The sequence below is a fragment of the Choloepus didactylus genome, chromosome 7 (genome assembly GCF_015220235.1).
Source record: "Choloepus didactylus isolate mChoDid1 chromosome 7, mChoDid1.pri, whole genome shotgun sequence".
NCBI lineage: Eukaryota > Metazoa > Chordata > Mammalia > Pilosa > Megalonychidae > Choloepus > Choloepus didactylus.
In genome coordinates, this window is record NC_051313.1 from 16,011,709 (window position 1) to 16,038,672 (window position 26,964).

Below are 26,964 nucleotides of genomic sequence, written 5' to 3' on the forward strand. Positions count from 1 at the left end.
TGGGGAAAGGAAACAAACAAACAAACAAACAAAGGCACCCAGTGTTCTATTTTACTTCAATTGCTCTTTTTCACTCTAATTATTATTCTTGTTATTTTTGTGTGTGTGGTAATGAAGGTGTCAGGGATTGATTTTGGTGATGAATGTACAACTATGTAATGGTACTGTGAACAATCGAATGTACGATCTGTTTTGTATGACTGCGTGGTATGTGAATACATCTCAATAAATTGAATTAAAAAAAAAGAAGGAACTAAATGGATGAGCAGGTGAAGCAGCTAAAGAATGTACAGATCAAAACTTCAACACAGTCTTCAAGAAATTCTTATAAGGAAGGGCATAATGAATATGATTAAGTAAGGTATTCCTACGAAGTACAAACACGACCAACCACTCAGCACTGTACACAGGCTCAAAACTGGCATTTTTCATTTTGTGTAGAGTTTAGTAGAATCCCCTCCTGGAAAGCTTACCCAAATTATTAGCCTGTTTGATTTCCTGCACACAAGGAAATCAACAATATCAGCAACGTTGGGACTCCAATCCCCAACCTTGGCACATTCTTTCTTCTTTAAGGATGCAAAGGGCAGAGAGCACACGGCACCTGCTGTGGGGAATTTCAGGTTTCCACTCTTCAATAATGCCGACTGCACCAGCTCTCACCTTTGACGCTCCACCCACCTGGCCTGTCTGGGTCTTTGCTGTCTACCTGCTCCTTCTAGTCTTGTTGGATACCCAGCTTCCCACCTACCTTTCCAGGAAGCCTGACGTCCAGTCCAGGCCCAAGCACCTCTGTCTCACAGGACAATTTCCTGAAGGTGAACCTGGGCTTTCCTTGTCTGTCATCACCCACACAGAGACAAGGGAGTGTCTTCCCTTCTCACTAGAGCGCGAGTCTGGCAGCCACATCCTGGTGTGCTCTGTGGTCACCTGTATGACTTAGTGCCTGTGGGGGCAGTTCATGCTCAGAAATCACAACCACTGCAGCCACCCAGGCTGCTTCATGGACACTGAAGATGGGCCCTGGACTTCCTCAGCAGTGGTGCCTGCTGGCCACACCTCACCTCAAGGCGTCCATTCTTGGTGAGGCCCCGTGGGTCTAATCCTAACTCTTACCAAGACTGCTCTTATGTGGGCCACCTAGACACAAATAGCCCCGATTCGCCTTGGTAGGGCCAGCTGGTGATGTCCCTACTCATTTGAGAACTGAGGTGCTATATGGGTGACTGAAAAGTATTTGAAACCTTGGAAAAGGGAAAGCTCTCAATAGCCCAGTTTTCATGGTCTCATTTCCAACTCTCAATGGAATGGGCAAATCAAATAATTCTATTTCAAAGGGGGTTCATCTCAGTCTGACTAATTAAACTCCCTTTTGGACATAGGATTTGATATCCAGATTATCCAATGAAATGCATATAAGGAAACGGAAACTGAGAGCTGCCCATTAACTTCCCAGGCCAAGTAACTCAGCAGTGAGTGAGAGCTCCTGGATTTGGATCCAGTTCTGTCTGGACCCCGGAACTCCTAATCACATTATTAAAGATCTGCCTCAGGGACTGAGGGAGAAGCTGAAGACACAGGGTGCCTTATGTTAACTGCTTTCTAGATTCTTGGAATTTTAGATTAGGAACTGACAGTAGAAATCATTAGATCCACTCAACTCAACTTCCCAGTGAGGAAACTGGAGCTCAAAAAACTCAATTGACCAACTCATGGTCAAACAGCTATATTTTAATAATTTGGAAGGGAAAAAAAGAGGAAGTTTGAGGACTTGGGGATTGAAGACAGCCTGGGAGAAGGGGAAAGAAAGAGGAATTGCAGGGCAGGGAGGAGCCAACCTCTTCCCAAATGGAACTAGACCCCCCACCTCTCACCTGCTGGAGCTTCTGCATGTGCTGACCGTCCAGTCTGCCCCGACTCCCTCCCACAGGACTCTGTCTCCTGCTCAAGACCCAAAACCCAGTTCTGACAGATGCCACTTTATGCCAGTATACATGACCAGATTTCCATAGGACAGACATTATATCCAAATACAAAACAAATCACAATAAACAAACAAAAAGATGAATATGTTAGCAAAACAGGAAGGAGGTGCCAACAAGTTTGAAAATACACTCCCCACTGAAAATACATACCCTGGGGTAACATCACCAGGATCTTGAGATGACCTGGGCTAAGACAGGCCATTAAAGTCACAGGTGAGAAAGGAAGGGGCATCATCTAGAGATGGACCAGTAAGGTGTCCTGTTACCTATGGCATGCCTCAGGGTGGAGAAGACTTACTCAGTTTATTAATATTTGGCACTAAAGTGCCCATGTTTGCAAATATTCAGCTCCAAAGCCATCCACGGACCACAAAAAAATTGGTGGCAGCTCAAACCTGAAGATGGGAAACAAAAAATTGGTCCATTATTTTGATTGTGTTAAATTGTAATTTGAAAGTTATCACCTTTTTGTATATATGTGATATTTCACAATAAAGAAATAACTGAAACCATGGTACTGTAACTCATAACATTTTTGGAAGTTTCCTATATAACTACTTGTCAAATCATACTTTGAAAGATATTACCTTTCTGCATATATGCTCTATTTCACAGGAAGCAAATAAATGAGACTGTGGAACTGTAACCCATAACATTCTTTGAAATTTGCTCTCTAACTACTTGTTAAATTGTACTTGGAAAGTTATCACCTCTTTCTATATATGTTATATTCTACAATTAAAAAATATGATTCAACAAAAAAAAAGAAAAGCACTTTTCTGTACTACGTACAACTCTCTAAATTAGAAAATGCTTAGGAAATACAGTAAGAAAATAGTTATGGGTCAAGGTTTCCTTCCCCTTTTTAAAATTTATCTCCCCTTAACAGCCAGTACTTCTGGAATGTTAGTAATCCTACCAAAAATGCACAATATTAAAAAAAAATAAGTGATACGTAAAATATTCAGTTGTTCAACTCTCAGGTCTGCCACCCTCTGAGTTCTAGGGTACAAATGACCTTGGTCAAATTTCTTTATTTCTGTTTATTCCTTGGCATTGGTATCTACAACATACAGGGACGCCCTGTGTGAAACTGCTCTGTCCCTGAGTCTGTGTGGGAAGGCAGCATGCTGCTGAGGAAAAGGAAGTTGTTGATCTCAGACAGCCATGAGTTCAAGTCTCTGCTTCATGCTTTACTGGCTATTTCACCCTGCACAGTTGCTCAGCTCTCAAAACCTCAGCCCCAACTCACCCAGTACGCTTCATTACAACATGTCATATTAGAACTATTGCTTCACCCAAAATGTATTTAATAACTTACAATGGCAGTTATACATAGAGCTAAGTAATGTCATTTTACGATAGAGGTCAGAGGCATGCAAGTTGGGCAATAACAGGGCAACAGGTGGGATTCTACCCTGCAGCCTCGTGTAGCCCTGGCTTGGGCTAAGAAGCTGGACCAAACTGGAGCCAAGCAAAATACTCACTGAATTCAAATCTCAGACTCACATGTGATAAAAGTTATAATTATACTATCATATTTTTGATATACATAATTTCAAAATTCTAGCTCAACTTACAATATTCTAAAGTCTAAATTTCAAAACAATTAACTTCTTTTACTTTTTGCCCTAATATCCTGCAATACTAATATTATCCTTGGAAGCACTGAAATCTCTCTTTAGACCAATATTGAAGCAAAAATAATGGAAGGTAAATTTTGAGTTATAGCTAATGGCTATCTTTTTTTCTCATGGTCTCCAGTTGCATGCCCCCCACTTTCTTTAATGTAATTAATTGTATAATATTATGCAGGAAAGTACACATTTCAGAAACGTACAGTTTGATGATTTTTCACTAATTGATCTTCACTGTGCAGCCATCATCTAGATCAAGAAACCAATTATGACCACACCCCAGAGGCCTTTTATACTCTCTTCCAATCACTCAACTCTGCAAACCAGTCAGTATCTTTACTTCCAACAGCATAGATTAGTTTTACTTGTTTTTATACTTCTATTTAGATACAAATGGAATCATACAGCATGTATTTTCCTGCTTCAGTCATCTTTGGCTCAACATTATGTTTGGGAGATTTATACATATTGTTGCACACAGTTGTAAATTATTCATTCTTGTGGCTGTCTAGTATTTCAGTGAACAAGTAAAAAGGAATTTATCCATTATACCATTGATTGGCATTTTGAGTACTTACCAGTTTGAGGCTATAATGAATAGCAGATAGAGACACAATACATTTATTTTAAATTCCAAATGCAATGCATGTAAGCAAATATGCAAGAGAAAACATTTCCAAGTCTGTACTTGTGTTGGTTAGCTTCATGTGTCAACTTGGCCAGGTAATGGTGCCCAGCTGTCTGGTCAAGCGAGCACTGACCTAACTGTCACTGCAAGGACATTTTGTGGACTAAATCATCAATAAGTTGATTGCATTTATGGCTGATTACATCTACAATCAACTAAGGAGAGTGTCTTCAGCAAGGAAAGTTGTTTAATACAGTCAGTTGAAGGCTGTAAAAGGAGAAGTGATGACTTCAGCAATCAGAAGAGAGAACTTTCATCTCTACTTCAACCAGCTGGTTTTCCCTGGAGAATTCACTGGAAACCTTCACTGGAGTTGCCAGCTTGCAGCAGCCTGCCCTACAAAATTTGGACTCTTGCATCCCCACAGTTGTGTGAGAAACTTTTATAAAATCTTATAATATTTACAGGTATCTCCTGTTTGTTCTGTTTCCCTAGAGAACACTGACTAGAACAGTACTAGCGCTATTTCACATCTGAGTTTTTTTCCACAAAAATATACCTTCCAAGAAATTTGATTAGAATTGGTCTTTAGATTTTTTAAAAAGTACCTAACATGACTATAAAGAAAAGTTTAGAAAGAAAAATAAGATAAAATTGTTTTCAATTTTTTCAATGCACTTGAGAAGAGCTAGAAAAAAATGTCAGTATTGCCATCTAATTCCACATTATCAAAGAACTAGAGGAGAATCGAGAGAACTGAAGTCTATTGGTTTCCCAGAATGAGCTTTAATTGTAGAATAATTCACTTAACACACAGCTGAGTCCATAATTATGCTAGATGCTGAGAATAAAGACACAAAGGAGTTACGAATCCCAATCTGGGAGAGCAAATTGAGGAGTAAACCAGATCCCTTAAGGACTAGATTTGAGCACAGGGAGCTATTCAAGTACATAGGAGGACATCAAACTCAATCTTTGTACAGTGAGAGCTCTCCCAGGATGTGACACGTAAGTTGAGCCCTAAAGGACATATACAGAACTAATAAGGGAAGAGAATGGCACTGTTTCAACCAAGGAAAATGCACTATGTAAGAGCCCATATGAAAGATATGATACTTGCAGAAACATTTGTGAATCTAAAAATCGTTGGGTTGAGCAAAACAAGCCAGGCAAAGGGAATATGTGGTATGACTCCATTTACCTGAAGTTCTAGAAGAGGAGCCCACAGGGATAGAAATAGAAGACTGATTACCTCTGAGGGTCAATGGAAAGGAACCTGAGGCATCTCTATGGGAAGATGGAAATTTTCTGGTCGTACCTTGCCAGTGGTGTGGGTTACACAGGTTTAAGCATTTCCAAAGCACATTAATCTGTACACTTAAGATGTGTACATTTCCATGTATATAAACCATACCTCACTTAAAAACTAAAAATCAGGAATATTTTAACAGCAATGGGTAGAAAATTGATCAAGAAAGCAAACTGCCCTAATGCAGTCTGCATTTTAAAAAGGTGATTTAAGAATAAAAATCATTGGCTTAATTCTTATTAAAAGTTTTATATTCTTAAATATCAAAATATCCTTGCAGCCTAAAAGACAAAGTCGAAACATCTGTGGGATCAAAAGTGGGGTTAAGGATCCAGCACACCTCTTTTCTATCATCCCCTCCCTACCTCTGCTAACTAGCTGCCACAGTGCTGCCAGGGCACATTTTCACAAACAAAGCTGTTCAAGTACATAGGAGGGCATCCAACTCAAACCTGAAGAGTGAAGTGGCTGAAGGGGAGGAGAATAACTGGAGGGGAAGGAAGGCCACCTGACTCTGAACTGGGGCGGGTCAAGTTTCCAGAGCTGGGCAAGGACCTGGGAGGAGCTACAATCAGGAATCTGTTTTGGAGGCACCTGGGGACAGGGACTTCCTGTGCTGCTCAGCCCTGCCTGCCTGACACAGGCCCACTTGCTCATCCCTCAGGCCCACCTGTCATCAGCAGACCTTCTGTGGACCAGCCTTTCCTCCAGACCCTCAGGAAGAGTAAGTTTGAGGCACTAGTATGTGACTAGAAATGAGTTCCTATGAGAGAATTCCCACCTCATTTCCAGTCCTAATCATAGGATCGGTCATAAAACGTTAGTATTTAATGCTTCTGCCAATTTTGTAAGTTCATTATTTGTTGGCTTGGAACTGTTATGTATGGACCCCAGAAGAGCCATGATCTTCTAATCCAGTCTTTTTGGGAGCACGCTTTTGATTGAAGGTTTCCATGGAGATGTGACCCACCCAACCGAGGGTGAGAACTTTGATTAAATTATTTCCATGGAGATATGGCCCAGCCCATTCAGGGTGGGTCTTAATTAGATCACTGGAGTCCTTTAAGAGAGAGTTCATGGAGAAAAGGAGCTCAGAAAAGCTGCTAGAGACATTTTGGAGAGAAGCTAAGAGCTGACACAGATGTTTGGAGATGGTGAAAGAAGGATGTTTGGAGATGCTAAGCTAAGAGATGAAGCCCAGCGTTTGCCCCAGAGAAGCTAAGAGAGGGCCCCCAGACACTTAAAGAGAAGCACCTGAGAGAATAAGCAAGGACTCACAGAGGCTGAGAGAAAGAAGCTAAGAGAGACAGAAGCCCAGAGACATTTTGGGGAAAGCCATTTTGAAACCAGAATCCAGGAGCAAAGGACCAGCAGACGCCAGCCACCTGTCTTCCCAGCTGACAGAGGTGTCCCGGGCACCATCAACCTTTCTTCAGTAAAGGTATCCTCTTGTTGATGCCTTACTTTGGACACTTTTATGGCCTTAGAACAGTAAATTTGTAACCGAATAAATCCCCTTTATAAAAGCCAGTCCATTTCTGATATTTTGCAAAATGGCAGCTTTAGCAAACCAGAACATTATTAAAAACCATGAATATAATAAATTAATATAAAAGTGCTTTGTAAAGGATAAAGAAATCAAAACTCTGTAAAAATGTGGAAGCCACAAGGATTCTAATCTTTGTCAACTTCCCTGGTTTGAAATGGAAACAGAGCCACTGAGATGCCACCCTGTCTCTCAGCCACACTCCCACGTGCCAGCTGGTAAAGGAGGACAAAACCCCCATGTGGGTCTCACCCTTCTGGACACTGAGGTTGCTGGGCTGTGCCACATGCTTCTTTCACCCATGGTGTTTCTCCTGAAAAGCATAAGCTCAAACTCTTTAGCCTGCTGCTCTATAGGTAGGAAAAAGAAAGTTCAGTGGACAAAATCTTCCTGAACTACTTAATATGCATTACTCCAATGATTAAAATTCTTCCAGAACACATTAAGTTCTCTTTCCCATTTGGGCAAGGACATAGGCTCTAGGGACTTGGCAGAGATCTGTAAACTGCACTAAGTGAGTAACAGGAAACCCATCTTGACCAAGAAAAAGAAAGGGAATTCCTTTAGCTGGAAGAGGATGAATTTATCATCATCTTTTTTTAAAAAAAAAAATATTTTTTTTTCCTCAAGGGCAATTTCTTCCAACCGCTAAAATAAATGGGTTTAATAAATAGAGGTGTACCACCTAGAGTGAAAAGAACGCAGTTAAAAAATTGTCAGTGAGAATAATTGATATCAAATGGAGAAGGTGTAAGAAACACATTTTAAAAATTTTAACTAAAAAATTCTTACTTTGTGTGTGTTTCTCTTGATAGAACATTCCAGCTAATTAATGAACTATAAATGATAGCATGTGAATGCCCCCGTTTGTCACACCAAATGGACCGAGCCAATGAGCATCAAAGCCTAACATCCCAAACAACAAAGAGCCAAGCAGACACAAGATGCCTCCTGGTGGAAATATACACCACCACCCATGAAATCTACTCACAAAAAAAAAAGAAAAAAAAAAAAAATCACATCTGAATATGAGCAAACCTCTGGCTCTTAATAACCAATTTGTAGGAAATACAGAGAACTATAAACTGCATAACTCACAAAGATGCAATCAGGAGCCCCAGACTGGAAAACTTTGCAGGACTAATGACTCCATTTATGTAATATATAAATTTCAAAGGGAAAAAGAGAGGAAGAGGGACAGCTATACTTTTAAAAGACCTAACTGTATCAGCCAGTTGGAGTATGCAGTCTATTGTATCCTGCTTCAAACAATCATTTTTCAAAAAAATTACAAAACTAAAATTTTATCACTAAGTGGATTATTTGATGATGATATTTGTTAATGATGTCTTTGGGTGTATTAGTGGTATTGTAATTTGATTTAGTCCTTATTTGTTTTACATACATACCAAAAATATCGCAAAAGAAATGATACTAACTCTGGGATTTGATTGAGATAAAATTAGAAGAAGAAGGTTTGGGGGGATTAAGAGTATATTTTGAAAAGAAAAAAAAATCCAAAACTTGGAAATAGGCAAAAGGGGTGACTGACCACAAAACTTCTTGTTAATGTCATGCTGGAAATTGTTTAAATCCTCCTGTGGATTATCTAATTACCTAGGAGTATGTATACATTTACCTAGTTTTCTATTTCCTATTCCTTTTTTAACTTGTAGAAAACTGATAGCAATAAAACTAATTCTTGTCTGACAGCAATTCAGTAAGATTGTCCTGTAGAAATGCAAATCACTTCTATCTACCAAAGTTTACAGTTTTAGCGATTATATTCCAACAATTCCTTCAGGCCTATACATATTGTCTCTTCAAATCTCTTGAGCCAGCTTTACATCTAAATCGGTTATGTCATTAATAAGTTAATAAATCTTTGACGTGTTCCTTTTATGTCAATATGAGAGTCATGTTTCTTCTTTTTGGGAACAATTTGTCTTTATGAGACAAGAATGGTCATGAGTTGAAAAGTGCTAACATCAGGTGATGGGTTATGGGGAAAACATTGTACCACTCTTTCTCCTTTTGTATATGTTAGAAATTTATAATAAAGTTTTTTAAAAATTCCACATTAACAAAATATAAAGTGAATCTTTAGAGAGAGAAAACATTTACATTTATTTAAAAAATTAACCAAATGCCTGGATTCACTCCAAAGTATCCAATTTGTGGTAATAGTGAACTCCAGCACTGCATATAACAATTTCTTTTCTTCTGTTAAATTCAAGCAATCTGTGCAATGAATTCAGTGGGAAAATTTACCCACTCAACTGAGGTTGAGTCTTGAAATGAAAAATTAAGAGTGATAAAACTGGGGTGGGGAAGGGTAGGTAAAGGCCAGAAGCTGTGTGCTCAGTGCACTCCATAGGGAGATAAGCAAACTGGAAACTATATTTACCCTTGTGAATTTAGAGGGATTTTTTTTCTAATGATACAAAGGTCACTATTACATATTGCCAGTTATTAAGAAAGGAGGTAACATTTCAAGCCTTTATTTCTCTTTCAGATAGCCCTTTATAGCTGATTTGCAATTACATTCGTGTAAAAACGGATTCAACTACTGCTGCAAACCTTATTTTCTACTGATAGATAGCACAATGTTTTCCTCTCCAATTTAAAATCAAAATTCAACTTAATCTCTTTTTTTGGTCTAAAAAATATTTAAAGTGTAAATTGGCTCACTTGTAGATGGGGTTCTGAAAAAGGGGATTCCAGCTGAAAGCAATTATGTTGCCATGTACATATTAGCATTTTCCATGTTTCATCGAATATTCTCAGTGATCAATGTTCTAAAAAAAAAATTTACCCCACTTGTAAACTCCCCCAAACCAGCAGAATCAGGAACTGAATGCCCCGGGTCCTACTCCGGGCTCTGCATTGACTCTGAGGTCCTCCATCAGCCATTTAACCACGAAGGCGGAAGTTGTGTCTACAGTAACAGCACTGGCACAAAGACTGATACTTAGTGAGGTTTAACCTTTAGGCCCCGCCCCCCAGCATCCGGGACCCCCTGTGAGGTCTGAGGACCCCCTACCCAGAAGGGGGCGCTCCACCACTCTCCTCCCCAGCAGGGATGGCAGAGAGCAGCGCGGCTTTGTAAGCTGCACAGTGATTGGACGGGAAGAGTCGGCGCCTGAAGGCTGAATGTGGAGCTGCCTCTCTCCTTCTCTGTGACATCTGGGCTGTGGGCGCCCTTCCTCCACCGCGCGCAAACCACGCTTCTCCTGCAGTAAACACGCGTGGGGCGGCTTAAGATTCCCTGACTTGTTTTACCTCTTGCGGCCTCGGCCAGCTCTAAGGGTCCCTGAGCTCCGAGACAAGCGGGCCGACACCCCCCACTCACCTCGGCAGACGCTCCTGTAGTGGACACAGCAGTCCCCCCTCTGCAGGCAGTCGGCGGCGCAGGAGCACAGGTGGGCCGTCAGCCTGCTCTCCCCACAGCGAAATGCCTGGCATGTCCATAGTCGAGCTGTAAAATCACACAATTTGGTAATGGGCATTAAATTCATTTTAAGTATCAAAAAGGGAAAAGATAAATTTCAGCATTTCTCCATAGATTGTTGTAATATGGTCAATTTCTCGATTTATCTCCATGCATAAAAGAATATATATAATACCAAAAGTTGGGCTCTCCACCACTTTTCTTCATTAGCATGGATGGCAAAGAGAAACGCGGCTTCATAAGCTCCTGCTTGGTCTACCTTGCAGGAACTCTTGTCTTCTCCCAGGCTCTATGCTTGATAACGAGATTAGTTTAAATAAATCCCGTTGCTAAAAACAGCAAAAGGCTTGGCGTAGCCTGCTTCCTTCTGCCACCTGCTAGGAAGCAGTGACTAAAGCAGATTAACTAAGTGGTTGCTGGGTTTGGAAATTGTGCAGAATTCAATTCCCACATTTTCTCTTAAGAAGAAGAGATATTTGAGGATTTGGAAAAGAGAATATCCCTTCCCCTGCCCTTTGCAGAGAACATAAGTAGCTCTGCTGTTCCAAACTTGACTCTTCACTAGACCCCCTTTCCTGATCTCTTAGGGAACTGAACATTGCAAACTGTTCCACCAAGAGAACAGCATTTCCTATATTTTAGCATTTGGAGCATGGGCATCAGAATCTTCAAGAATCACCAAGTTTCCAAGTGATTCTTACACTCCCTTGTTATCGATTGAGCTGTTCCCTTCCATGATGTTGAAGTCCTAAGCCATGGTCCTGTGAGTGTGAACTTTTGGATGGTGGATCGTGGAAGATGTTATTAGTTAAGATGAAGCCAACCTAGATTAAAGGGGTTCTATCCCAATATGACTGATGTCATTTGGAAAAATTAGACACAAACGGAGACAGAGAAGATACAGTCATGGGGAAGACAAGAGGTTGAGTTGTGCCACCACAAGCCAAGCAACACCATGGACTGCCAGCCCCTCAGCAGAAGGCAGGGGAGAACCGGGAAATGGATTCTCCTCCTAAGAGGAAGTGTGGCCTTGCTGACACCTTGATTTCAGACTTCTAACCTCCAAAGCTGTGAGAAAATAAACTTCTGTTGTTTAAGCCAAGTAGTCTGTAGGACGGTGTTACAGGAATCCTGGCAAATTAAGGCAGTTATTAGTAGTGGAAAGTGGGGTGCTACTGTAACAAATACTAAAAATGTGGAAGTGGCTTTGAAAGTGTGTATGGGTAGATGCTGGAAGAACTTTGAGACGCTTGAGAATGAAAGCTTTGAATGCCGTGAAGAGACTGTTGGTAGAAATATGGATGTGAAGGCCACAACTGGTGAGGGCTTAGAAGGAAATGATGAATGTGCTGTTGGAAATTAGAGGAAAGGTGAACCTAGTTATAAAGTGAGAGAGAATTTGGTAAAATTGTGTTCTGATGTCATATGGAAGGCAGAACTTCTAAGTTATGAGTTGGATATTTAGCTGAGATTTCCAAGCAAAGTATGAAGGTACAGTCTAGTTTCTCATTGCTGCTTATCATAAAATGCAAGGTGAAAGAGATAAACTGAAGAAAAAGCTTTTAAGCAGAAAGGAATCAGCAGTTGATGATCTAGAAAATTCTTAGTATGCAGATAAAATGTTCTGGAGTATTAGCAAACAAAGATGTGACTGCCCAACTCTTTGCTAAAGAGATAAGGCAAATGACCCATGGGTGAATCAACCATCTCAGAAGAGGTCAGGAATGGAGATGCAAAAATCCAGACAAGATCTGTAGAAGACCATTTTGCCTGATGGCTCCTACCCCAGTGAATTACACAGAAAACTGATAATGTTTGGGGCATTTATATCAGCAGAAGCATTACTAGCCTTGATTAAAAGGGACAGAGAACTGATGGAATGAAGAAAGACCGACACCAAGATAAGAAAGATGAATGGAGAAATCTGGCCCTAAGGCAAAGGGTGTAGACCAACCCTGGGGCTCAGAGGGGGTCAGGCCACCACCTCAGAGTTTTGGGAGGAGATGGCCACTACCTTGTGATTGGGGAGGATGTGATCACTACCTAAGTGGTGATGGTGGAGAGAATGAGGCTACTGATCTAGAAGGCCTGGAGGACAAAGCATCAAGTCACAGATTACTCTGAGATCTTCAAACGTAATGAAACGCTAAGGGAATTTGCCATGTGGGGTCTTAGACTTACTTGGGACTTGTTTGGGACTTTTGCCTTCCAAGTTTTCCCTTCTGGAATGGGAACATCTATCCTATGCCTCTCCCACCATTGTATTTTGGAAGCAGATCACTCGTTTTCTAGGTCCACAGATGGAGAAGAATTTTGCCCCCATGTTGCACCATATGAGTAACTAATTTAGATGAGCTTTTGGCATTAGACTTCTCACTGAAATGGCTTAAGGTATTTGGGATGGGGGTGAATGTATTTTGCATATGGGAAGCACATGGCTTTTTGATGTCAATGGGGCAGACTGCTATGAATAGAATAGTTTCCCCAAAAAGACGTGGCCAAGTTCTAACAACACCTGTTCCTGTCAGTGTGGATGGGATCTTTGGGGATGATGTTAGTGAAAATGACACCAACCTGGATGAGGCTGGGCCCTAATCCAATATAACTGGTGTCCTTACAAAAGAGAAAATTCAAACAGAGACAGAAAGAGATGCAGCCATATGACAAAGGCAGAGTTTGAGTTCTGCCTCCACAATTTAAGGGATACATGGATTGTGTGTCACCCACTAGAAGTGAGAGAAGAGGCCAGAATGGATTATCCTCTTTAAGAAGTGTGACCCAGCCAACACATTGATTGAGACTATAATTTCCTGTTGTAAAAGCCAGCTAACCTATGTCCTTTGTTACAGCAGGCCTGAAAAACTAAGACAACACTGAACTTTGAGAACCATTGCAGATGAAGCTACATGAGATGGTTAACTTTAAGCCACAGAAAAGCTTAATGAAAACTTACATAGTTATGTAGCATTCCATGTGTTGTGTACTGTTATCCCTCAGCCTCAATTACATAAAGTGTGGTCTGTGTGGTTAGGACTGGAAGGGGGAAATGATAATAACAGATCCTGTATACAGGTATTTGGATATGCATTATGATAGCACAACCAGCACCCTAATAAACCTATGCTCAAGATCCATCCTTGTTTCTACACAGATGCCTTCAAAATCCCAGCAGCAATCAACTCGGTCTTTGTATCCCACATCACATCAGCAGCCCTCCAGTCCTTGTAGGATGAATCAAAGCATTTTCTCCTGCAGCTGCCTATAGAGTAAATGAAATGAGGAAACTAAGGCTTAGATGTTATTCAAGATCTCATACATAGATACAGAAGTACTTATCACAGAGTAGGAAGATCCATTTCAAGAAGAGCAAATAGGTCATGATGGTTAAGGGGTATAGAGATCAAAGGTGAAGATGGATTAGTGAGAGGAAAGGTCCACAGGCCTTACTAAGAAGCTTGAAGCCTAACCTTTGGTTACAGGAATCCAGTAAAGAGTAAGAGAAGAGATTTGGGCTTTGGAACTCACTCTGGAAAATAGGTAGCGGGGAGCAGGAGGGATGGAGACCCTCAGAGGGACACCAAGCAGGAGAGTTTAACCCCCACCGTAAATGATAAGTTCCCAAATCAAAGTAACAGCAGTAGGAGCAGTAGGAAGGTGAATTTACAAAAAAAGTTAAGAAGAAGAATGCATCAAGGTTGACTCTCAGGATGTAGAGCAGGGACTGGAGAAAAACAAGTTTAATTATGTTTTTGTTTCCTTTTGGCTATACAAGCAAATATATGTCTAGGGAACTGAAATACTTTGCATCTGAACCTCAGGAAAGAGAAACTAAAGATCCTGATTTGGGGTTTATAAGCATGTGGTGGTAATAATAAGCAATGCAAATACTGTAGATATGATTGTGCAAGAAGTATGCAACCAGCTAGATCAAATTTCTCCTTGTTATGTATTCTCATTGAATATTATCCATAATTCCTGTAGGACACTTACTTTCTGCTTCATATTCTTAAGGAGTTTATTGAAGTGGGGGAGGGCATAGTGGCACACATGGGAGAATTCAACTAGGCATACTTTGTCCCTTTCCGCTTGAAAAGGATTACAAAGGATACTATACAGAAGCAAAAGAATTGATGCGTACATTTAGATGGATCTTAAAAGCAGTGCTCAGCGAAAAAAGTTTTATATGTGTATGTGTGTGTGTGTGTATATATATGTATAATCACAATACAATTTATAGAACTGACCTTTACATATGTGCATTCACTCTCCTACGTGAAACACTTTCTGCACTTGGCTTCCAGGACATAACAATCACCTGGCTCTCTTTCCCACATTCCTGGCCAACCTTCCTAGTCTTTTTCTGGGCTTTTCTTTTTTCCCAATCTCTCTAATCCTTTAATGCTGTCAAAAATCCTATGGCTTTAAATCCCAGAAATGATGCTGATAACCACCACATCACAGATCCAACCAGGAATTCCCCTTTAAAAGTCGAACCCATATACCCAAATACCTTTTTACCTTCTCCATCTGTACCTTTAATAGGTATTTTTGATTTAACCTGTTCACAACTAAGTTCCTGATTTTCTCCCCAAGCCAGCCCTTTTACAGTCTTTCCATTGAGTCTTCCCAATGATGGAAACTCCAACTTTCCAGATGTTCAAGCCAAGAATCTTGGAGTCATCTTGATTCCTCTCTTTCTCACCCCATATCCTTTCTGTCAAAAAAAAATCTATCTACCACATCAAAATATATCCAGAATTGAAATACTTCTCACCAGCACCAGAGCTATCATCCTGGTCTAAACCATAACACTTGTCCAGATAATTGCCAGTATCTCCTACTTGGTCTCTCTATTACTTTTATTGTCACTCTGCCATCTATTCAAAACACAGAAATCTCAGTGATCCTGTTCAAAAGCAAATCAGATCTTGTCATTCTTCCACTCCAAAATTCCAATAACTTCACATCTCATTCGTGGAAGCCATAGATCAGACTTTGACCTACCAGATCTCATTTTATGACATCCTGCCCACAGTCCTCTGAGATCAAACTGACTGGCCTCCTTGCAAACTTACTGGCCTTCTTGCTGTTCCTAAATGGAACATGTCAGACAACTTACCGCCGTAGGTCTTGGCACTTGCAATTCACTTTTGCCTGAAATATTCTTCCCCAAAATGACCCTGTGTCGCTCTCACTTCCTTTAGCTCTTACTCAAAATTTATTTCAACTCCACCACACAAACCAATCTATCACATTCCCCTTTTTGGTTTTAATTTTTCTTTAGCACTTACACTATTATCTAGCTAGCTAGCTTATTTATATTGTTATTGTTTGTCTTCCATGCTAGAATGTAAGCTTCTTGAAGGATTTTTCTCTTTCATTCACCACTGTACTTCCAGTAATTAGAATAATATCTAGCATAGCCAATGCTCAGTTGTTGAAGAATAAATGAAATACATGTGCTCATAAAACAGACAATAGGTTAAAACATACACAAACTTAAAAACCCATATTAAGGAAAATAAAATAAAATGTTGCCTATGGAGTAGAGTGGGTTAATTGGGAGTGAAAAATGGTGGAAATGGTCCAGGGTTGGGGATTAGGAAAGCAGATATGATTAACGAATGAAGGGATAAATATGTTAAAGATGCTGGCAAGAGAGGGGCTGGGACTATATGCCGAAGCCCTGGTGGGAGAGGGCAGGGAGCGATGCCACTAGGGCAGAGACTGAGAAGACAGGAAGCAACTGAAGGACGATGACTCCAGAAAGCCAGCCAGCAGGAGTACGACAGGGACGAAGGGAGAGAAAGAAATGGAAGCAGAGGAGTTTTTTCCAGAGGTTAGTATATGCCTTTCACAATTAATTTTTGTAATTTGTAGGATAAAATAACCAAGAAATTATGTCCACCTGTGCACAGTAACACCAAAATCCCTGCTAATGTTTGTTAGTTCTAGGACTGACGCCATAGTTTAGAAACTCAATGGCTGAATGCCAACTGGAAGGCAGTAATATCCAAACTAAAATTCACCTTTTTAATTCAACTGTGTCCCTGTGTTATACTATGTAAACTGGGTGTTTATAACTCTTATGTGAAAAATGACTGGAAAATTGTCCATTAACCTCACCAAGAGTCTTCTGAATGAAGATGTGATAAGACTTTCCCCACTGGAGTCAAACGAGAAGGTAGTCAAATTGAAAAGGGAAATGAATGAATTATCTAATGTTTGGCCTCAAACTTCCCCTTAGTAAGAGTGTTAAAACTATGCATAACAAGATTATACAATGTGTTTTTTATACAGTCACTTGTAAGTGGTTTATTTGTTGTTCACACTAATAGGATATGGAAAAGGGATGTGTGGTGGTTTTATATTTTGGAGCAAGTATCTCATGTTTCTTTGCTTTTGTGCTGGTTTGAATCTATTAAGTACCCCAGAAAAGCCTATATTCTTTTAATCCAATCTGTGGGTGCAGACCTGTTGTGGGTGTGAACTTTTGATGAGGTTATTTCCATGGAAATGTGACCATACCCCTTCAAGGTGGGTCTTAATCCCCTTGCTGGAGCCTTCTATGTGAGGATAAAAGGCAGAGACATTGTAAAGAGAGCTCAGGGATGCTTAGAAAGAAAATGCCCCAGGAGAAGCAAGAAGGACCCACAGAAGAAGCTAAGAGAGATGGAAGCCCTGAGACATTTTGGAGAAAGCGATTTTGAAACCAGAACGCAGGAGAAGGAGGACCAGCAGACATCACCATGTGCCTTCCCATGTGACAGAGGAACCCCGAATGCCATCGGCCTTTCCTCAGAGAAGGTATCTGCCTCTTGATGCCTTAATCTGGACATTTTCATATTAGAACTATGTATTTGCAACCTAATAAATCTCCATGGGAGTAATGAAAAGTTTCTAAAAATTGATCAAAAATTAAGTGTGATGGATGCACAGCTGTATGAGGGTACCCAGGGGCAAGTGATTGTACACTTTGGATCTTTGGATAATTGTATGGTATCTGAACAATCTCAATAAAAATGAAAAAAAAAAAAAAAAAAAAAACAGAAAGCAAAATTCAAATCCAGACAAATAAGGCTTTCACTCATTTATTCAGTACATATTTATTGAGTGACTATTGTATCCCAAGCACTATGCTAGTGGGGAAGTCAAACAATAAACAAGTAATTTAATAAATCTATAATTTTATTTCAAATAGTGATTACTTCCATGAATAAAAATGAACAGGGAGGATTTATAGAGCAATTGGCAGGGAACTAGCTAAAATAAGATCATCAATTATGCAGGTAACTGAATGGAAATCTGGGAGGTAAGTGAAATCCAGGAAGAAAGAACAGCAAATGCCAAGACCTGAGGTGAGAAAGAGCTTGATACACTGATGAACAGCAAGGCAGATGTGCTGGAAGAAAATGAGACAGAGAGTGGCAGAAGACAATATCAGAAGAATAGACGAAGTCCTGGTTATGTAGAACCACATGGGCCACGGAGAGGAGCTAGGACTTCAGTCTAAGTGGGAGGGAAGCCCCTGGAGATATTGAGCATGGGAATGACCTGATACCATTATCATTTTTCAAAGACGCTCTCTGATCTACTGTTAGCACATCTGTTCAGCTTCTTCTTCCACAAGTGCCCGTCAAGCCCAGTAAGCAACTTATGCTTTCCAGAACCTACCCTATTTGTTCCTACTGCTGTGCAGTTGGTCCCACTGTTTCCCCTCCCTAGATCACCCTCTTAATCATTTCTGCCTCTCAAAATATCACCCCTCCTCCAGAACCCAGTTAAGATGACATCTTCCCCTATAAATCTTGGTAATAATCAGTCTCTTTCTTGAATTTTCTTAGCAGATTGTTTATGCATCCATCATACTACCTGTCTCAGCCTATTTTATTTTTTAATTATTTGTGTTTGGCATGTCTCCCCTACCATGCTGTAAATATCATAGGACAGGAAGGAACTATGTACCTCTCATTTTTATTCCAACCCAAATCATAACACGTTCTTTCACACACCAGACTTTTCAGGAAATGCCTGACAAAGTAATAAATGGACAGCTTTAATTAACATAAAAAAAAAATCTCCATGGGAAACATTAACCCATTTCTGGTACGTTGCCTTTCAGTAGCTTTAGCAAACTGAAACAGCTTCTTACGTAGAAAAAAAAACTTGAAACTGTTAATATGGTTTCAAGAATTTGGCACCACCTACAAAGGACAAACAGGAGATGTCAGGGACTGAGCAATGCTAACATGACATCAGGTGCAGGGCGGGTCCTAGGAGGGAAGGTCATGGGTGTGCAGCAGCAGAGACTTTCAAGGCCAAGTGGCTGGGCAGGTGTCATCACATGCTCACAAGAACAGGAGGAGCTGGGACAGACAGAGTCAGTGGCACAGTGATCAGCATCCTCTGTAAAGGTGAGGAGGGTAAGGAGAAAATGCTATAATGGTTGAATCTCCAGGAGCAGGGGTTTTGCAGGAGGATGAAAGAGTAAAGTCCAGCAGTGGTAGTGGATAATCTGACCATAGGTTTGGGTTCCTGATAAATGGTGAGTGTGAGTGTGAGAGGCCTGGAAGGAGAGCGCTACGTGAAAGACAGCGGAGACTTGGGGCAGGGAGCCAGGTGTCGGGGGTAAGGCCAGAGAAAGAAGAAGTAAGGAAATGTTCTGAGAAACCCCTAAAGTGTATACCTTATGCCTCTGGTTGTCTGAGTCCAAGTCCCAGGCCTAATCCAAATGACACAATCATCAACAGAGCAAGAAGAAACTATTGCAAAAAAAGGAAAGTGACTTTTCCACTCTTTAAAAATATACAAAGATGCAAAACCAACACTTTCCATCATAGAATATTAAGTACCCATAGCTTATTGGTAATGTAGGATAAAAAAATATCCAACAATCTTATTTTATTTAATGCCTGGAATTGAGAAAGAAGGTTTAGGAAGAATTTTTAAATACCATTCATTATAAATCTTTAAACTCAAATACTTTAATCTCAATGAACATAATCCCAAATTGAGTTAAAGGTAGAGTAAACCCATTGGAGCCATTTCCCTTTGTCTTTTCTTAACTAGACACCTGTTTGGAGGTCCTTTGTCTAAAAGCATTCTAGAACAGGGAAATCATTTCTAGGGATCAGTTTGTTTTCAGTCTTTCCCCATCCATTAAGCCCAGTGATAAGCATGGGGGCAATAGGCCTTAAAGGGTGTACGTTACCATAAAGAATATGAATGAAACAGACACAGCAGTCAACTTACTTTGGAAATTATTTATAATGACCTTAGTTATTTTTAGGGGAAAAAAGAATAGTATCTTTCATGAAAAACAAAAACACATCATAATTTGCTTAGATCATAAAAATTATATGAACAATTAATTTTTGTGTGTTCCTTCTAGAAATCAACTGGAAAATTAACACATCTAAGTTTTAAAATAGAAACAAATCCAGAAATTGGGAAAATATGTTAAAGTGTGATGAAAACAATTGTCATATGATGTTTCAAAGTTAGCCCAAGGGTCAGTGACTTGCCTCGTCTGAATTTATTTAGTGGAATAAAGTCACAAAGGTGAACATAAACAGCTATCAAATAGCATCAGCAGCAGTTGGCCCCTCATGGTGCCCAGGAGCCATGGGTGGCCGAGAGCAGGATTACTTCAAAATGGCACTGGGGAACTTCCCTTGTAGGAAGCTTCCTGCATCATATATTAAAAATTGGTGTATATACATTTACATGTCATCTTTAAGTACTTTCACACTTCAAAGTTGCTGGAAAAAGAAATAGCATCGAGTTGTCTTCAGGATGACTTGAAACTTCGTGATGTTAAATCTCAGTGTCTTTTTCCATATAAATTTTTTTTCGTATATTTATGGTTTGTTCTCTGCATTATTCTGTAGGCTCCTTGAGAGTAAATCAGGTATAAATTTTAATCCCTCAACATTTATTCTAGATATGTAACTCTGGAATAAGATTTTTGATATTTGGGTCTACATGTATTTTATTTTATTTTTAAAACATTTTTATTGTGAAATATAACATATAAAGTGAACAGTGATAACTTTCAATGTACGATTTAACAGGTAGTTAGAGATAAAATTTCAAAGAATGTTATGGATTACAGTTCCACAATTTCAGTTATTTCCTTATTATGAAATACATCATATATACAGAAAAGTAATGACTTTCAAAGTACAATTTAATAAGTAGCTATAGAGCAAATTTCAAAGAATGTTAAGGGTTACAGTTCCATTTCAGTTATTTCTTTCTAGGTATTCTAATACACTAGCATCCAAAAAAAAAAGTATGTAAAGATTCAGTAGTCATAATTCTTTGTTAAATCCTATCTTATCTGTTGCTACCCCTTACTCTCGTTTAATCACTTTGTTGATCTTCAGGGGTGTCTAGGCAGTGACCACTTGTTCATACTGAAAAGGGGTGTCAACATTATGGGAAGGGGGACCGCATCTGGCTGATGTTCTTAAAGAGGCTGTTGCCTTTCCACAGGTATTTTAAATTATTATGTTTTCTACCATGAAGAGAAAAGAATATTCTGGACCCTAAAAATTCACTAAGAACCCAACATTTGGCTTCAAGTTGGCCAAATAAAGAGTGCTGGGAATGCAGTAGATACAATTAAATTTTTTAAATGAAACTTATCACAATTTAGAAACATTAGGGCACTTTGGAAACTATCCTGTGAAAAAAATTTAGGTTTTACTATATGCACCAATAAACCACTAAAATGATATAAGATGACACATCAATGGCATATGTTTTTCTCCCAAGGACTTTATAATGTCCTGCATTCATGAGGTAGGAAAAAGTATAACAAATGGCATAAGATCTATACAGGATGCTCCCAAGTTCCCAGAAGGGTAAAAGAATAAATTGAATATATTGAGGGTTTACTTCATTAAAGTCACTCACTGCACTCAGTGCTTCACACACATTGTTCTATCCCCTCCCTGAGGAATTTACAATTGAACTGAGACTGCTCTGTGTCAAATGGAGGTTTAGCTTGAATTCTAACCCAGCTGTACCACACTGCAAAAACTACACTTTCTTCACTCATATTATCTTAGAATGGAGACACCCAGTCCAATGGCCTCATGTTAGAGACAAGGATCCTAAGGCCCAGGTAAGTTTTCAGAAAAATCACCTGTCAGAGATCACAGAGAAACTCAGTGGTGGAGGCAGGTCCAGCAACCCAGAGCTGCCACATGGCTCCTTTCCTTTGGGGTCACACGATGCAAGACTTCAAATGCCAGGCTGAGTGGCCTGACCTCTCTAGACAACAGGGAATTCTGCTGCTCACCCACTGTGTGACCTCAGGAAAATTAACCTCTCTAAACTGATTTTTCATCTCATGGGCACGCTACCCACCTTGTGGAATTTGGGTGGGTATTAAATGAGATGAGGTATAAAGTCCTTGAGCAGAGGAAGAAAATAGTGGTTATTATGAACCTGTGTGACTGAGACCTAACCCACCCTCAGAAGGAATAAATCAGGCATCCTGAGGTTGTATCATGAGTGAGAAGAGAATAAATGTTAGGGGTCTTGAAGTTTTCAAATCAAGAAGATCACTGAGGTAGGTATGCCTTGGAGCTGGGAAGAGAGAAATCTACTGGGCACACCCAGAGAACCAAAGCTGACAGCCAGGAGAAGATAAGACCACCCCAGGGTTAGAGATAATTAGGGATAGGGGTAAGGAGATAAAGGTGAGGATTAAAAAAAAACAAAAAACACCCACATTATAATAGACAAGAGGAAAAGGAGAAATCAGCCCTGGAGGTAAAGGAGCAACAGTTAAAGTGTTAGGGGGAAGGGAAAAGTCCAAATAGTGACAACCAGGAAAGCTTCATGAGCATAAGATGGCGCTCCAGAGAAAGGAGAAGGGAAGGAACCTGAGAACTGAGGAGAGAAGAGAAAAGTCTGCCATACTTTGGAAGATTAAGACCTTGCCCCAGAGAACAGATGCCTATGAGGGGAGTGAAGCCCAGAAGGCATTAAGGAAATAAGTAAAAGAAAGAGACTAGATGATTCTTGTAAAGAGTTTCGGCAGACAAAGGAAGCCAAGAAACAGAACCACTCCTTAGGGAAACTGGCTTTTCTGTTTGTTTCTTGTGCATTTGTTTGCGTGTTTCTTTTTAAATTGGGAGGTCTGGGTATGCTTGTGAGCAGAGATTACAAATGAAATTGCTCTTTCCCCTGCCTGAAATATTCTTTCCCTTTCCTGCTTAATGTTTTTCTCTCTAGTACTTCTCACCATCAAATATACTGTACATTTTATCTTATTTGCTGATACTATGTATTTAATGTATATATCATGGGTTTATTTTTGGTCTGCCATATTGAAGGCAGGGATATTTATCTGTTTTCTTCACTTTTCTATCCCTAGGGCCTAAGTACCTGGTAGATGTAAATGCTCAATAAATATTTATTGGCCAAATAAATGAATGATGGTTAAAGACTGCAGAAAGTGGAATTAATTGATGGAGTTAAATTTTTTTTTTTTTTTTTTTTGAGAAACAGGGTAAGTAAAGATGCAAGAGCTCTAAGGAGGCAAAGAAAATATATGACGGTAGCTTTGAAAAAGGAAAGGAAGGGATTCAGGCATCACACTGACAAAAGCCACAGTTTATTCACCATGAAATAAGGGAGAATCAAAAGCAGACTACCTGGTTCCTAGAGTGAATGAAAGAGAGGATGGTGGTGTCAAGAACTAAAGTAGGGAATTTAAGAGAAAGCCTCAGCAGGGTATAAATAAGAAAATTGCAAAACCAGGAATGTGGTTTTGGCTCTGGGTACTGTGCGAGGAGCCAGGGAGCAGGCATTTGGAACTGTGTGACAGGAACTTGGCAAAAAAGTTCAGAGCTAGTGGCTTACTTGGTGTGTCAGTTTGAATATATTATGTCCCCCAGAAAAAGCCATATTCTTTGATGCAATCTCATGGGACAGACATATTAGTGGGGATTAAGTTGGAATGTTTGGATTAGGTTGTTTCCATGGAAATGTGCCCCACCCAACTGTGGGTGATAAATTTAATTGGATAATTTCCATGGAGGTGTGGCCCTGCCCATTCACCGGGGGCCTTGGTTAGTTTCCTGGGGCACTATATAAGCTCAGGCAGAAGGAGCGAGCTTACTATAGCCAAGAGGGATACTCTGAAGAATGCACAGGAGCTGAGAAAGGAACTGCAGTTTACAGTGACATTTTGGAGATGGCCTTTGAAAGCAGACCTTTGCTCTGGAGAAGCTAAAAGAGGACAAATGCCTCAAGAGCAACTAAGAATGACATTTTGGAGAGAACTGAAGCCTAGAGAGGAATGTCCTGGGAGAAAGCCATTTTGAAACCAGAACTCTGGAGCAGATGCCAGCCTTGTGCCTTCCCAGCTAACAAAGGTTTTCCAGATGCCATTGGCCATCCTCCAGTGAAAATACCCGACTGTCGATGCATTACCTTGGACACTTTATGGCCTTAAGACTGTAACTGTGTAACCAAATAAACCCCCTTTTATAAAAGCCAATCCGTTTCTGGTGTTTTGCATTCCAGCAGCATTAGCAAATTAAAACACTTGGAATTCTTGGTCAGGAATATAATACCTAAAACACAATAGAAGAGAATTGCAGGAGCATAAGGACTTTAGATAGGGCTTTGGCGAACATTAGGTACAATGCGCAAGGAGAATGAAGAAAAACCTGCCAAGAATACAGAAAACGAGAAAAGTCATGAAAATGGGGATTTCAATGCCATCATGGAAGCAAGGAGAGTGATTTCAGTAGAGTAAAATCAAAGGCAGAGCACTCAGGGATTGGGTACTGAGAAAGTCAAGGCAGTGGACAGAGCTCTCTTTTCCCCAAACGTTTATTGGTGAAGACAGTTAAAAAATCAAGGAAAACTTTATTTTAGATCTCAACACACAGAAGAATAAAAAAGAGAATATAGGCAAAAGGGATATATCTAGGAGACAAGAAAGTAAAATAGGACAAAAATCAGTAGTGCAGCCAAAAAATATAAAATACCATAGTATTTTAAAATAATTGTACTATTTTTTAACAGTAGTTACTTTTGCTACAATTGAAGGAAGATTATTAAAATAGTATTATTAACTATTGTCCGTAGTTTGCCTTGGCTGTATTTTTTTCCTATATACCACCCTATTATTAACACCCTGTATTAGTGCCATATATTTGTTATAATTCATGAAACAATAGTCTTGCACTTAAACTATTAATATAGTCTGTTGTTTATAATAGGGTTCACTGTGTTGTACAGTCCTATGTTTTATCTTTTAATTTTTATTCTAATAACATTTAGGACCTAAAGTTTTCCTTTTAACCACATTCACTTAAATAATTCAGTGCTGTTAATTATACTCACAGTTATGTGCTACCATCACCACCATCAATCTCCAAACTTTTAAAATTAACCTAAATAGAAATTCTGCACAAATTAAGCATAAGTCCCAATTCTTTGTGTCTGCCTTATTTCACTCAGATTAACATCCTCAAGGCTCACCCATGTTGTCACATGCATCAGTACTTCATTCTTTTTAATGGCTGAATAGTATTCCCTTGTATATACATCCCATTTTTTTTTATCCATTCATCGGCTAATAGACACTTGGCCTGCTTCCATCTTTCGGCATTTGAGAATAATGCCCCTATGAACATCAGTGTGAAAATATCTGTTTAGGTCCCTACTTTCAATTCTTCTGGGTATATACTAGTAGTGGAATTGCTGGGCCATGTGGTAATTCTATACTTAGCTTTCTGAGGAACTGCCAAACTGTTTTCCACAGAGGCTGCCCCACTCTACATTCCCAACAGCAATGAGTAAGTTTTCCTATCTCTCCACATCTTCTCCAACACCTGTACTTTTCTGTTTTCTGTTTTTTTGTTTTTTTGTTTTTTAATAGTAGCCATTTGAGTGGATAAAATACAATGATTTTTATCTCACTCTCTGGGCTTAAAATAGTCACGTGATTGAAAAAATGACTTGATGGGTAATTATAAACAGCTAAGATCAGCATTGCAAAGTGTTCTGTCACGGATTCTGACTTTTAGATTAATCAATATTAACTCATTGTTACTGAAATTTCTTACTGATAGAATATTATTAAAACATTAACATGCAATGGAGTTGTTATGAAACAAAACTGAACACAACTACTTAAAGTTTTATGTTAAAATATCACTGCAAATATTATACTTAATGTTTGTCACAGAGCTAGAAAGACTAAAATTCAGAACTGTACTCACAGCACAAATGATTCTGTATATTTTGAGTGTGCTCTTCCTAACAGACTATTCAGTTGTTAAGGTCAGCATGGAATCCATTGTTCACTTGGCTGCAGAAGACAGTTTTCCAGAAAACACCAGCACTGCTTCCTTCCTGTGGTCTGTCAAAGGGACTCTGCATGAGTGTCATAGCTGTAGCTGACTTAAACACTTGGGAAGATCACAGCTGATTAGTGATTGGGCAATTGAGAGAGGAAATAAAAGTTATAGCAGTAATACTGTCAAGAGATTAAAATTCATTTCTAGTACACTATAGAGAACTGTTCTCTTTCTCCTAATAGATTATATTAAATAAAAAATATGTAATAAAAATAATACAATAATCACATTTTTATATAATCTGATCATTTCTTCTCTGTAAAATAACCCCAAACAAAAAAAGCCTGTTATGACAGTTCCTGGGAGTTTTGACATTTACCTGAACTTCACCTAACAGTTGAAAAAAAATATATTAACTCCAGTGAACCAATATAAAGTACCTAATTCTATGAAAATTATGTCTTACATTTTACAGTATTCACAACTTAAGATGTTGTTATACAAATGATCGCATATCAAACTCAACAATAGCCATTTTGAATGTTTTATTCCTATTTTCTAGGTGAGTAAATTAAGGCTCTGAGGCATTATGTGACTTACTTACCCAACCTCATATACTTATTACATGTCACACCTAGGACTGGATCCCAAGTCTTCTGAATTGCCCACATTTACAGAAAATTTCACTAGTCACTTAAAGTCACTCTTTTCTTATTTATATAAAACTGAGTTTACCCACAGGTTTACTCTGGTTCAGAAGGAATTACAGGTTTATAATGAAAGAAGTAAGTTATTAGCAGTGAGGCCAAAGGAAATTGTAAGGAAAATTGGGCCTTAAACTCTTTGAGATTCAATGGTGCTAGACCAGTAACTCATGAAGTGTGGATCCGTGAACATTAGTTCCATGATAACCTCTGAGAAGAGTTCCTGCACCAAATTGACTGAGAAACCTTTTCTAACATAAAGACTATAAAAATCCTGTAGACCATGGCACAGCCTTTGGAAAACACTATTCTGACTTAATTATTCCCACCTTAAATGTAGGGAAAAGAAACATTAAAAGAACCTGTCTTAAT

The 26,964-nt window shown here is 39.4% G+C and overlaps 1 pseudogene; it reads right to left on the bottom strand.

Moving 5' to 3' along the window:
- Positions 1–19,557, bottom strand: part of LOC119540478 — a 256,014-nt pseudogene extending 236,457 nt beyond the window's left edge.
- Between the last annotated feature and the right edge of the window lie 7,407 nt (positions 19,558–26,964).